We start from the raw sequence: 8,618 nt of genomic DNA on the forward strand, positions 1-8,618 counted from the left end.
CAGAAACGTTTGATACCTTAGCCGTTGTATGCCCTTGCCCATCAGGAGCCAATGAGTTCTCTGATAATAGGAATGAACACTGACCTTATCAGAATGCTGCTTTCTCCACTTGTATTGAAGTCTGACACCCCAACCAAAGACATACACCCTATGCTGAGACAAGTGTATTAGCACCTAGTAGAGGAACAGAGAGCCCCAGCTGAAGGAGTGGGAAAGTTTTGGCGATTGGACAGAAGTGAGAAGATACTACAACCTGGAGAGGTAATGTGCCTACAAGCTTCAGTCAAGCTCAATTGGAAACAACCGGGTCCCTTTATTGTCCTTGAAGCTGACCGCTAGGGAGAGAACACTGGAGTGGAGGTAATCCCAGAAGTCATATCAATTAGGGCTCTGCAAACGGAGTTGTGGGAAGATCCCTGTCAGTATTCGGAATGTTACGGCCGTTGAAACAGCGAGCCCAAATGCTGTTAGGACAAATCCAGTAAATAAAATAAATCCAGCCACCCTAGTCTCACCATTTGATTTGGGGAAAGGAGAGAAGGATGGAATCTCCATAGAACAGTTTTACTCACAAAACACTGCACTATCACCTGAGTGGAAAGAAAAGGTCAAAGCTTAGCTCCTGAGATGGCAGAATATGTTCTTGAGAAATTAGTTTGATGTGGGGTGTGCGAAAAGTGCCCAGCACTGAATTTGCCTTCAGGAAGAGAAGCCATTCAGGGAAAGAGTCAGATGGATCCCTTTGGGGGACCTAGAAGATTTAGGTGAGCAGCTGGCACAATTGAAGAGATCAGGCATCATCAGGGAGTCTAAGAGCCCCTATTCCTCCCCCATAGTGGTGAAAAAGAAAAATGGGTCCCTGAGGCTGTGCATCGATTATCGGACACTCAACAGGAGGACCATCCCTGATCAGCACTCCAAGGATAGAAGATGCCCTGCAGAGCCTATCCAGGGCAAAGTGGTTCAGCATGCTGGACCTGAAGAGTGGGTACTATCAAATCCCCATACACACTGAGGAAAGGGAAAATACAGGTTTTCTCACCCCAGTAGGGTTCTTAGAGATTAATAGGATGCCTGAATGTCTTTCTAGTGCCCCAGCAATGTTCCAGTGACTCACCTGTTGATGATATCCTGCCATCAGTCCTGCCTACTTAAGCCGTCCAGTCCAGATGATCTGGTCACATCTCTAGAGATGCTTTCCTGTGTTCCTGTTAAAGATTTGCTTGGCTCCAGACCCTGCTTGCTGTTCTACTACACTGTTCTCTGGCTCCCTGACGTTTTGGCTTGTCTGACTATCCGTTCCGTTTCCTGAACTCTGGCTATGTTTTGCCTACGTTTACTCTGTTTATCTTTTTTATTATTATTAACCACTTAAGCCATTGACCATTTGGCTGGCTAAAGACCAGAGCACTTTTTGCGATTCGGCACTGCGTCGCTTTAACTGACAATTGCGCGGTCGTGCAATGTTGCACCCAAACAAAATTGATGTCCTTTCTTTTGGTGGTATTTGATTGCCTCTGTGTTTTTTATTTTGTGCTATAAACAAAAAAAGAGCAACAATTTTTTTCCTCAGTTTAGGCCGATACGTATTCTTCTACAAATTTTTTGTAAAAAAATCGCAATAAGCGTATATTGATTGGTTTGCGCAAAAGTTATATCTTCTACAAAATAGTGACAAAAGGGATAGTTTTATGGCTTTTTTATTATTAATTTTTTTTTACTAGTAATGGTGGCGATCTGCGATTTTTATCGGGACTGCGACATTATGGCGGACACGTCGGACAATTTTGACACATTTTTGGGACCATTGGCATTTTTACAGTGATCAATGCTATAAAATTGCATTGATTACTGTAAAAATGTCACTGGCAGTGAAGGGGTTAACCACTAGGGGGCAGTGAAGGGGTTAAGTGTATCCTAGTACGTGTTCTAACTGAAGGGGGGGACTATGCAGGGGAGATAACAGATCGTCTGTTCATACTCTGTATGAACAGACTATCTGTTTGTTCTCCCCTCAGATAACCTGAAACTGTGTGTTTACACACACAGATCCCGGTTCTCGGTGTGCCCCAATCGATCGCGGGAGCCCGGCGGTGATTGTGACCGCCGGGCACTCGCATCGGCTCCAGGGGCGAGCAGAGGGCTAGGTCCGGAAAGGATACGGTCCGGAGGAACACTCTTGGGTCTCATCCTCGGATGTACATGCCCCTGTCCTCCTCCATGATTTCCATAGATGTTTTCCCCTCCCCCTGGTGGTCCTCTGAGGGGGAGGGGTCATTGAGAAGGGGGTACTGTCAGGGCTGGGCTCAGCCCTTCCTTCTCTGGGCTGGCCACTCAGCTGTTGGCCAATTGCCAGATACTATCTCTCCACCGTGACTCACCTGTTGATGATATCCTGCTCATCAGTCCTGCCTACTTAAGATGCCTAGTCCAGATGATCTCTGCCTTTGCCTCGGTTACATCTCTAGAGACGCTCTCCTGTGTTCCTGTTAAAGATTTGCTTGGCTGACATTCCTTCTGGCTCCAGACCCTGCTTGCTGGTCTACTATGCTGTTCTCTGGCTCCCTGACGTTTTGGCTTGTCTGTTCCGATTCCTGGTCTCTGGCTATGTTTTGCCTACATTTACTCTGTTTATCTTTTATTATTATTATTAAACAAGTGTGATTTAACTGTACTTCTGTCTCAGTCTGATGCATGGTTTCCGACACAGTTATTCCCAAATACTACTGTGATTTGTCCCAGGTCAGGGATAACAGCCTACCTAAGCTTTCCGATAATTACTTAAGAAAGGACCAGATAGCAGATCCCCTCTGTAGTTTAACACTGAAGGCCCTGGAGGGTCAGCGCCAAAATCTACTGCTAACTGACTCTCCAACAGCAGCACAACTAGTACACAAGGAATGGGATTGACTGCAGTTACGCAATGGAGTGGTCTACCGAAGGGGCCCCTCTGATGATCCTGAAGATAAGTGACAGCTATTTTTACCAAGAAAGCATAGAGAAACTGTGCTGACTGCCTTACATGACAATCATGGACCGGTTCTATTGGCCATGTATGCGGGCTGAAGTTGAGGGATACTGTCAATCCTGCATATGGTATATACAGAGGAAGACTCTGCCCCACAGAGCTGCCCCAATGGGCCATCTTCAAAGTCAAGGACCACTGGAATTAGTGTGTATTTACTTTTTGTGTCTGGAGCCTGACTCAAGTGGACAGGGAAATGTTCTGGTGGTAACCGACCACTTCACCCAATACGCCCAGGCATTCTCAACAAAAGACCAACAAGCATCTACAGTGGCCAAAATTCTGGTGGAGAAGTTCTTTGTCCACTACGGCCTACCTCAGCATATTCACTCTGACCAGGGGAGAGACTTTGAGAGTAGACTCATTAAAAGACTGTTAGACTCGTTAGATGTTCAGAAGTCAAGAACCACCCCCTACCACCCTCCAGGAGATCCCCAGCTAGAAAGCTTTAACGACCCTCCTGGATATGCTTGGGACTCTTATGGCTAAAAAGAAACAGCATTGCAGCAGGCACATTGCAGCTATTGTACATGCCTATAATAGCACTGTAAACGATGCCACGGGCTATTCACTATATAGGCTGATGTTTGGTAGGGAAGCTCGACTGCCGGTCGACTTAGCATTTTGCACCTCTTTAGATCATTCCTCGATGGTGTCACACAGAGGATATGTGGACCGCCTGAGGAAGAGTCTGAAAACAGCTTATGAGAAAGCCCAGGCTGCATCAGACACTTGGGGCCAGCGAAACAAGTGAAACTTTGATCTAAAGGTGAGAAAGATTTGCAGCCTGGTGACAGAGTGTTACTGAGGAACTTGGGCGTCCGTTGGAAATACAAACTGGCTGATCGGTGGAAGTCGCAGCCCTACATCATCTGAAAGCAGTTGCCAGGATTGGCAGTATACCAGATTTTCCCAGAAGGAAGCACAAGCCCTCCAAAGACCTGGCACCGGAATCATCTGCTACCTTTATCAGAAGCTGTTTGTATACCTTATCAACCAAATAAACAGCCTACTCAAACCACCTCTCAGGAATCACCTCCAGTAACCAGGTCCCAATCCTTGCCACCAAACATGGATGCAAAAGACAGTGAGGATGAAGAAATGGGCATGGACTGGCTGTGGCAGTCTACGCTGTCAGAGACTGTCATTCCCCTTCTCCCAGAGAAGCAGATGCAGTAATCCTCAGGCCTGAGGCTCCAGAGTTCATCCCTCAGGGACAACCCTTGGCAAGCCAAGGAGACTTTCCGAGTTCCCCAAGTGAAGAGGACATAGAAGTTCTTCAACCTTCTGTAGCATCAGAAGAAGAGGCCATTATACCTAAAACACCTGAGCCCAAAGAGCAGAGAGGAAAGCGAACTATTCGGCCGTCAAAAAAGGCCTGACTTACAATACTTCAGGCAAAAGTTCTGAAGAAGCTATCCTCACATCACAGAGAATTCACAAGCTGCCAACCCTTCCCACTACTGATTTAGTGGAGGGTGACTCCAACTCACCCCCTGGCACATCTAGGTGGGCCATCCCAATATCGGTGGCTTGTGGGTAGAACAACCTTCCCTCTTATGACAAATAGTGAGAAGTTCCTCTACCAGATTCATATGTACATGCCAATTGTTTGTTTTCCTACATGTACTAACCTGCTTTTGCCTCCAGATGTACTTTGGAAAGCATGTAACAGGTTGTGGACATTACATGTTGATGGACTCTTGGGGACCAAAGATTCTTTGGTGGGGGGAGTGTGTAGCAGGTGCCAGCAGCCACCACAGCATGCACTCTTTAATCCCCCCCACACAGAGAACACAGCAGGAGACAGGAGCGGCTGTATTACAGTAACAGAGGATCTGTCAGTGTCTCCTTCTCCCCCTCAGCCCCAACCTTTCTCCTGTCAGCAGTGTGAGAGACAGAGACAGAGCCGTGCTGATGAGGCTCCCTGCCTGTTTCTGATTGGGTGAAGGGCGGAACCAATGACAGGAGGAGGAGAGAAAGCCTGGGAAAGGAGAGATCTGAGGAGAGTGAGAGAGAAACGCTGTGAGGGGAGGGTGTTTTGGAACTAAGGAGAGGGAGAGACACACACCGACACCAGAGAGTGTGTGACCTATTATAGAGAGAGAGAGTGTGGGGAGGTGACAGAACAGGACGTGAGGAAAACTGCTGAGAAGAGAAAGAGAGAGAGAGACAGACTCTGGCAGCATCAGAGAGGGAGAAAGCCAAGTTTTCCAGAGACTGCCAGGAGAGTGTTGCCCGGAGACTGAGGAGTGAGGACGCCTGAGGGGAGCCAGGAGCAGAGACAGCCACATGGTCCACTAATATTCTGTCCAAGGGACCCTACTCAGCAGCCCAGCACCACTCAGCTCAACGGAGACGATCCATGCCTTTCAGGGATTGTGATACCCATCGCGTATTGGGTCGCTCCCTGCCTGTTCAACTTGCACGTTTCGCTACCAGTCATCTTGATTGGCCATCAGCAAGAGAACCAGTGCCTTACAACATCGCTAGGAGCATCAGGAGCCTGAACCAGCACCTGGGATTATCCTTGTGTTATCGCACAGAGGACTGGTGAGTGGGTGCAAATCCAACATCCTTCTTGACACAATAAATGGAGTTTAACGTGTATCCTCACAGGGTGACACTGTGGATGCACTAGTAGGAATGTATCAACGTCCCAAAATAGATTGAAAAAACTAAGAATTTGCAAAAATGGACTTTGCACACATAGGATAAAAAGTATTAAAATTTTTAATTGGATAGAGTTAAAAAAGTAATGTACAAAACATAAAAGGAACACATATCATACTAAGAATGACATAGATTATATGATCCCAGAGACTCAGAATAACACCTCCAATTATTAAAACTAATCCAATGGGATAGTGATATAGCATATAACCAGTAGCAATATCCTCAAGGAATGGGGTGCATGAAGTAGTGCACCACTTGCTCTCCATCTGGGTTACCTATAATCAATCTTTTTAAGCATCTTTTGTCTGATTCTTTGGGCCAAATACTGGACAGCTTACCCCACTGGTTAACCGCACAGTTACAATTTCCAGTTTAGTTTGTGGCGATAGACTACCTTTTATCTAGAGTGTGTGCACATAAATTATATCCCGGCTTGCATGGTTATCTACCGTCGTTTCCTATAGGCCGTCTAATCATTAAATATTATTTTAATATTGGGGACTTTCTATCTGAATTTATTCACACATGATCCCCATACTGTATTACTCTAAAAAATCTACATACTATATATATATTCTCCTGAAGAAGCGCAATTGGGCACGCAACATGTAGAGCAGACTTTCTTGTGACCTTACATGTGACTCCACTGCTTCATGCACCCCATTCCTTGAGGATATTGCTACTGGTTATACTCTATATCACTATCCCATTGGATTAGTTTTAATAATTGAAGGTGTTATTCTGAGTCTCTGGGGTCATATAATCTATGTAAATTTTAGTATGATGTGTGTTCCTTTTATGTTTTGTACATGACTTTTTTAACTCTATCTAATTAAAAATGTCAATAATTTTTAAATTTCAATACTTTTTATCCTATGTTTGTGCCTGCAAAGTCCATTTTTGCAAATTCTTTTTTGTTTCTCTTCTTGACACAATACTGACACTGCATGCAGACACCAATTTCCCTTTTTAGTGTTACGGGAATCTTGTTTGGAGCTGCTATCTCTAGTAGTTTGTCCTTTTAAATCTCTACCCAGTGGAATATTCTAGATGATTACTGCTCAATGCAAGCTTGTTTAAACCTACTCTTAAAACAAAGGCCCCACCGTTTGCTAGCAGAAGACACTACTATTCTTCAACTCAGGACCTGTAACATTACAGAACTGTGCTTACTGTACTCGTGTAACCCACTTCTTTTCTTTGTTTCCCTCTCAAGGGTGTTTGCAGCCCAGAAGGAGCTGAGAAGTTGACCAGTCTTCTCTCCTCCTTCTCAGCGCCTGTGTTAAGGGCATATAGATTACTGCCTTTTCTATACTTACAGTTGCTAAGCATTGAAGGTTATCTCTTCTAATATATTAATTCTGTGCAGCAAGGTTTAAACGTGTTGTAAATTTTCTATATGCTTTAAACCGTGATAATATATTCAGCTCATTTATCAGTACCAGTTGTGTCTGTCTGTTTCTGATATCAATCCACAGCCAGGATATAGGCACTTTCTTCAGTTGCATTCTTGAAAGTGTTTGCTGAAATTTTATAACTAACCAGGTGTGCCAGAGCAGCTGAGGCCATTCTTGGAGTTGAGGCATAGAACAGAGAAGCCAAAAATCACCAAGGGGCTCCTTCGGGGGTGGCGCTACATAAAAAAAAAAAAAACAACAACAACAGAATAAAATATAAAAAGGGGAGAAAGGTAGGAATAAGAAAGGGAGGTAAAAAGAGAGAAGAGGAGAGGAGATAGGTCCAGGGGGGAGCATCCACTAATCTGAGTCAGCATTTACCCAAATTTTCAAAGCATGTGCGTCCATTAATAAAGTCGAGTAAATTAAGCTGCAGCACAGGTGTTTCCATATTTCTTCGAAAAAGTGAAATATACCCAATAATAAATCAAGTCTTTGTAAATGTATGACTTTTATGATTACAGGTGGCGCTAAGGTTTTCTACAGTGTCCTAAATTTTTTAAAACCCGCATACTTCATATGTTTTTATTCAGACCTACACTTCTCAAGGCACTGATGCAGATGATGGGTTTATGACTTCCCCTACTGCATGCTTGCTCCAAGTCAGTGGCTCAGACTGTACTGACGTTAGAGAAAGCCAAGCAATTTGCATTTTCAGAAGTTCAGCAATGACAGTTTACATATTTCTGTAAGTACAGGTTTATTTTAAGAGCCCTTGCACACTGGGGCGGTTTGCAGGCACTATTGCGCTAATAATAGCGCCTGCAAACCGCCCCGAAAGTGCCGCTGCTTGTATTCCAGTGTGCAAGCCCCGATGGCTTGCACACTGGAGCGATGCGCTGGCAGGACGGGAAAAAAAGTCCTGCCAGCAGCATCTTCGGAGCGGTGAAGGAGCGGTGTGTATACCGCTCCTTTACCGCTCCTGCCCATTGAAATCAATGGGACGGCGCGGCTATACCGCCGGCAAAGCGCCTCTGCAGAGGCGCTTTGCGGTGGTATTTAACCCTTTCTCGGCCGCTAGCGGGGGGTAAAACCGCCCCGCTAGCGGCCGCATACCGACGGTAAAATGCCGCTAATAATAGCGGCGTTTTACCGCCGACGCCGCCCCCCGCCCCAGTGTGCAAGGGCTCTAAGATAATTTAGGAATAGCTGCGGAAAAGCAATTTTTGATGTCTCAAATGTTCATAAATGTGTTATAACCACACATATATAATGAACAAATATGGCTGGTCCCATGTACATATACACTATATCACCAAAAGCATTGGGACACCTGCCTTTACACGCACATGAACTTTAATGGCAGCCCAGTCTTAGTCCGTAGGGTTCAATATTGAGTTGGCCCACCCTTTGCAGCTATAACAGCTTCAACTCTTCTGGGAAGGCTGTCCACAAGGTTTAGGAGTGTGTCCATGGGAATGTTTGTCCATATTTCTAGAAGAGCATTGGTGAGGTCAGGC

Source organism: Aquarana catesbeiana, linkage group LG03 (assembly GCF_042186555.1).
Source record: "Aquarana catesbeiana isolate 2022-GZ linkage group LG03, ASM4218655v1, whole genome shotgun sequence".
In the NCBI taxonomy this organism is placed as follows: domain Eukaryota; kingdom Metazoa; phylum Chordata; class Amphibia; order Anura; family Ranidae; genus Aquarana; species Aquarana catesbeiana.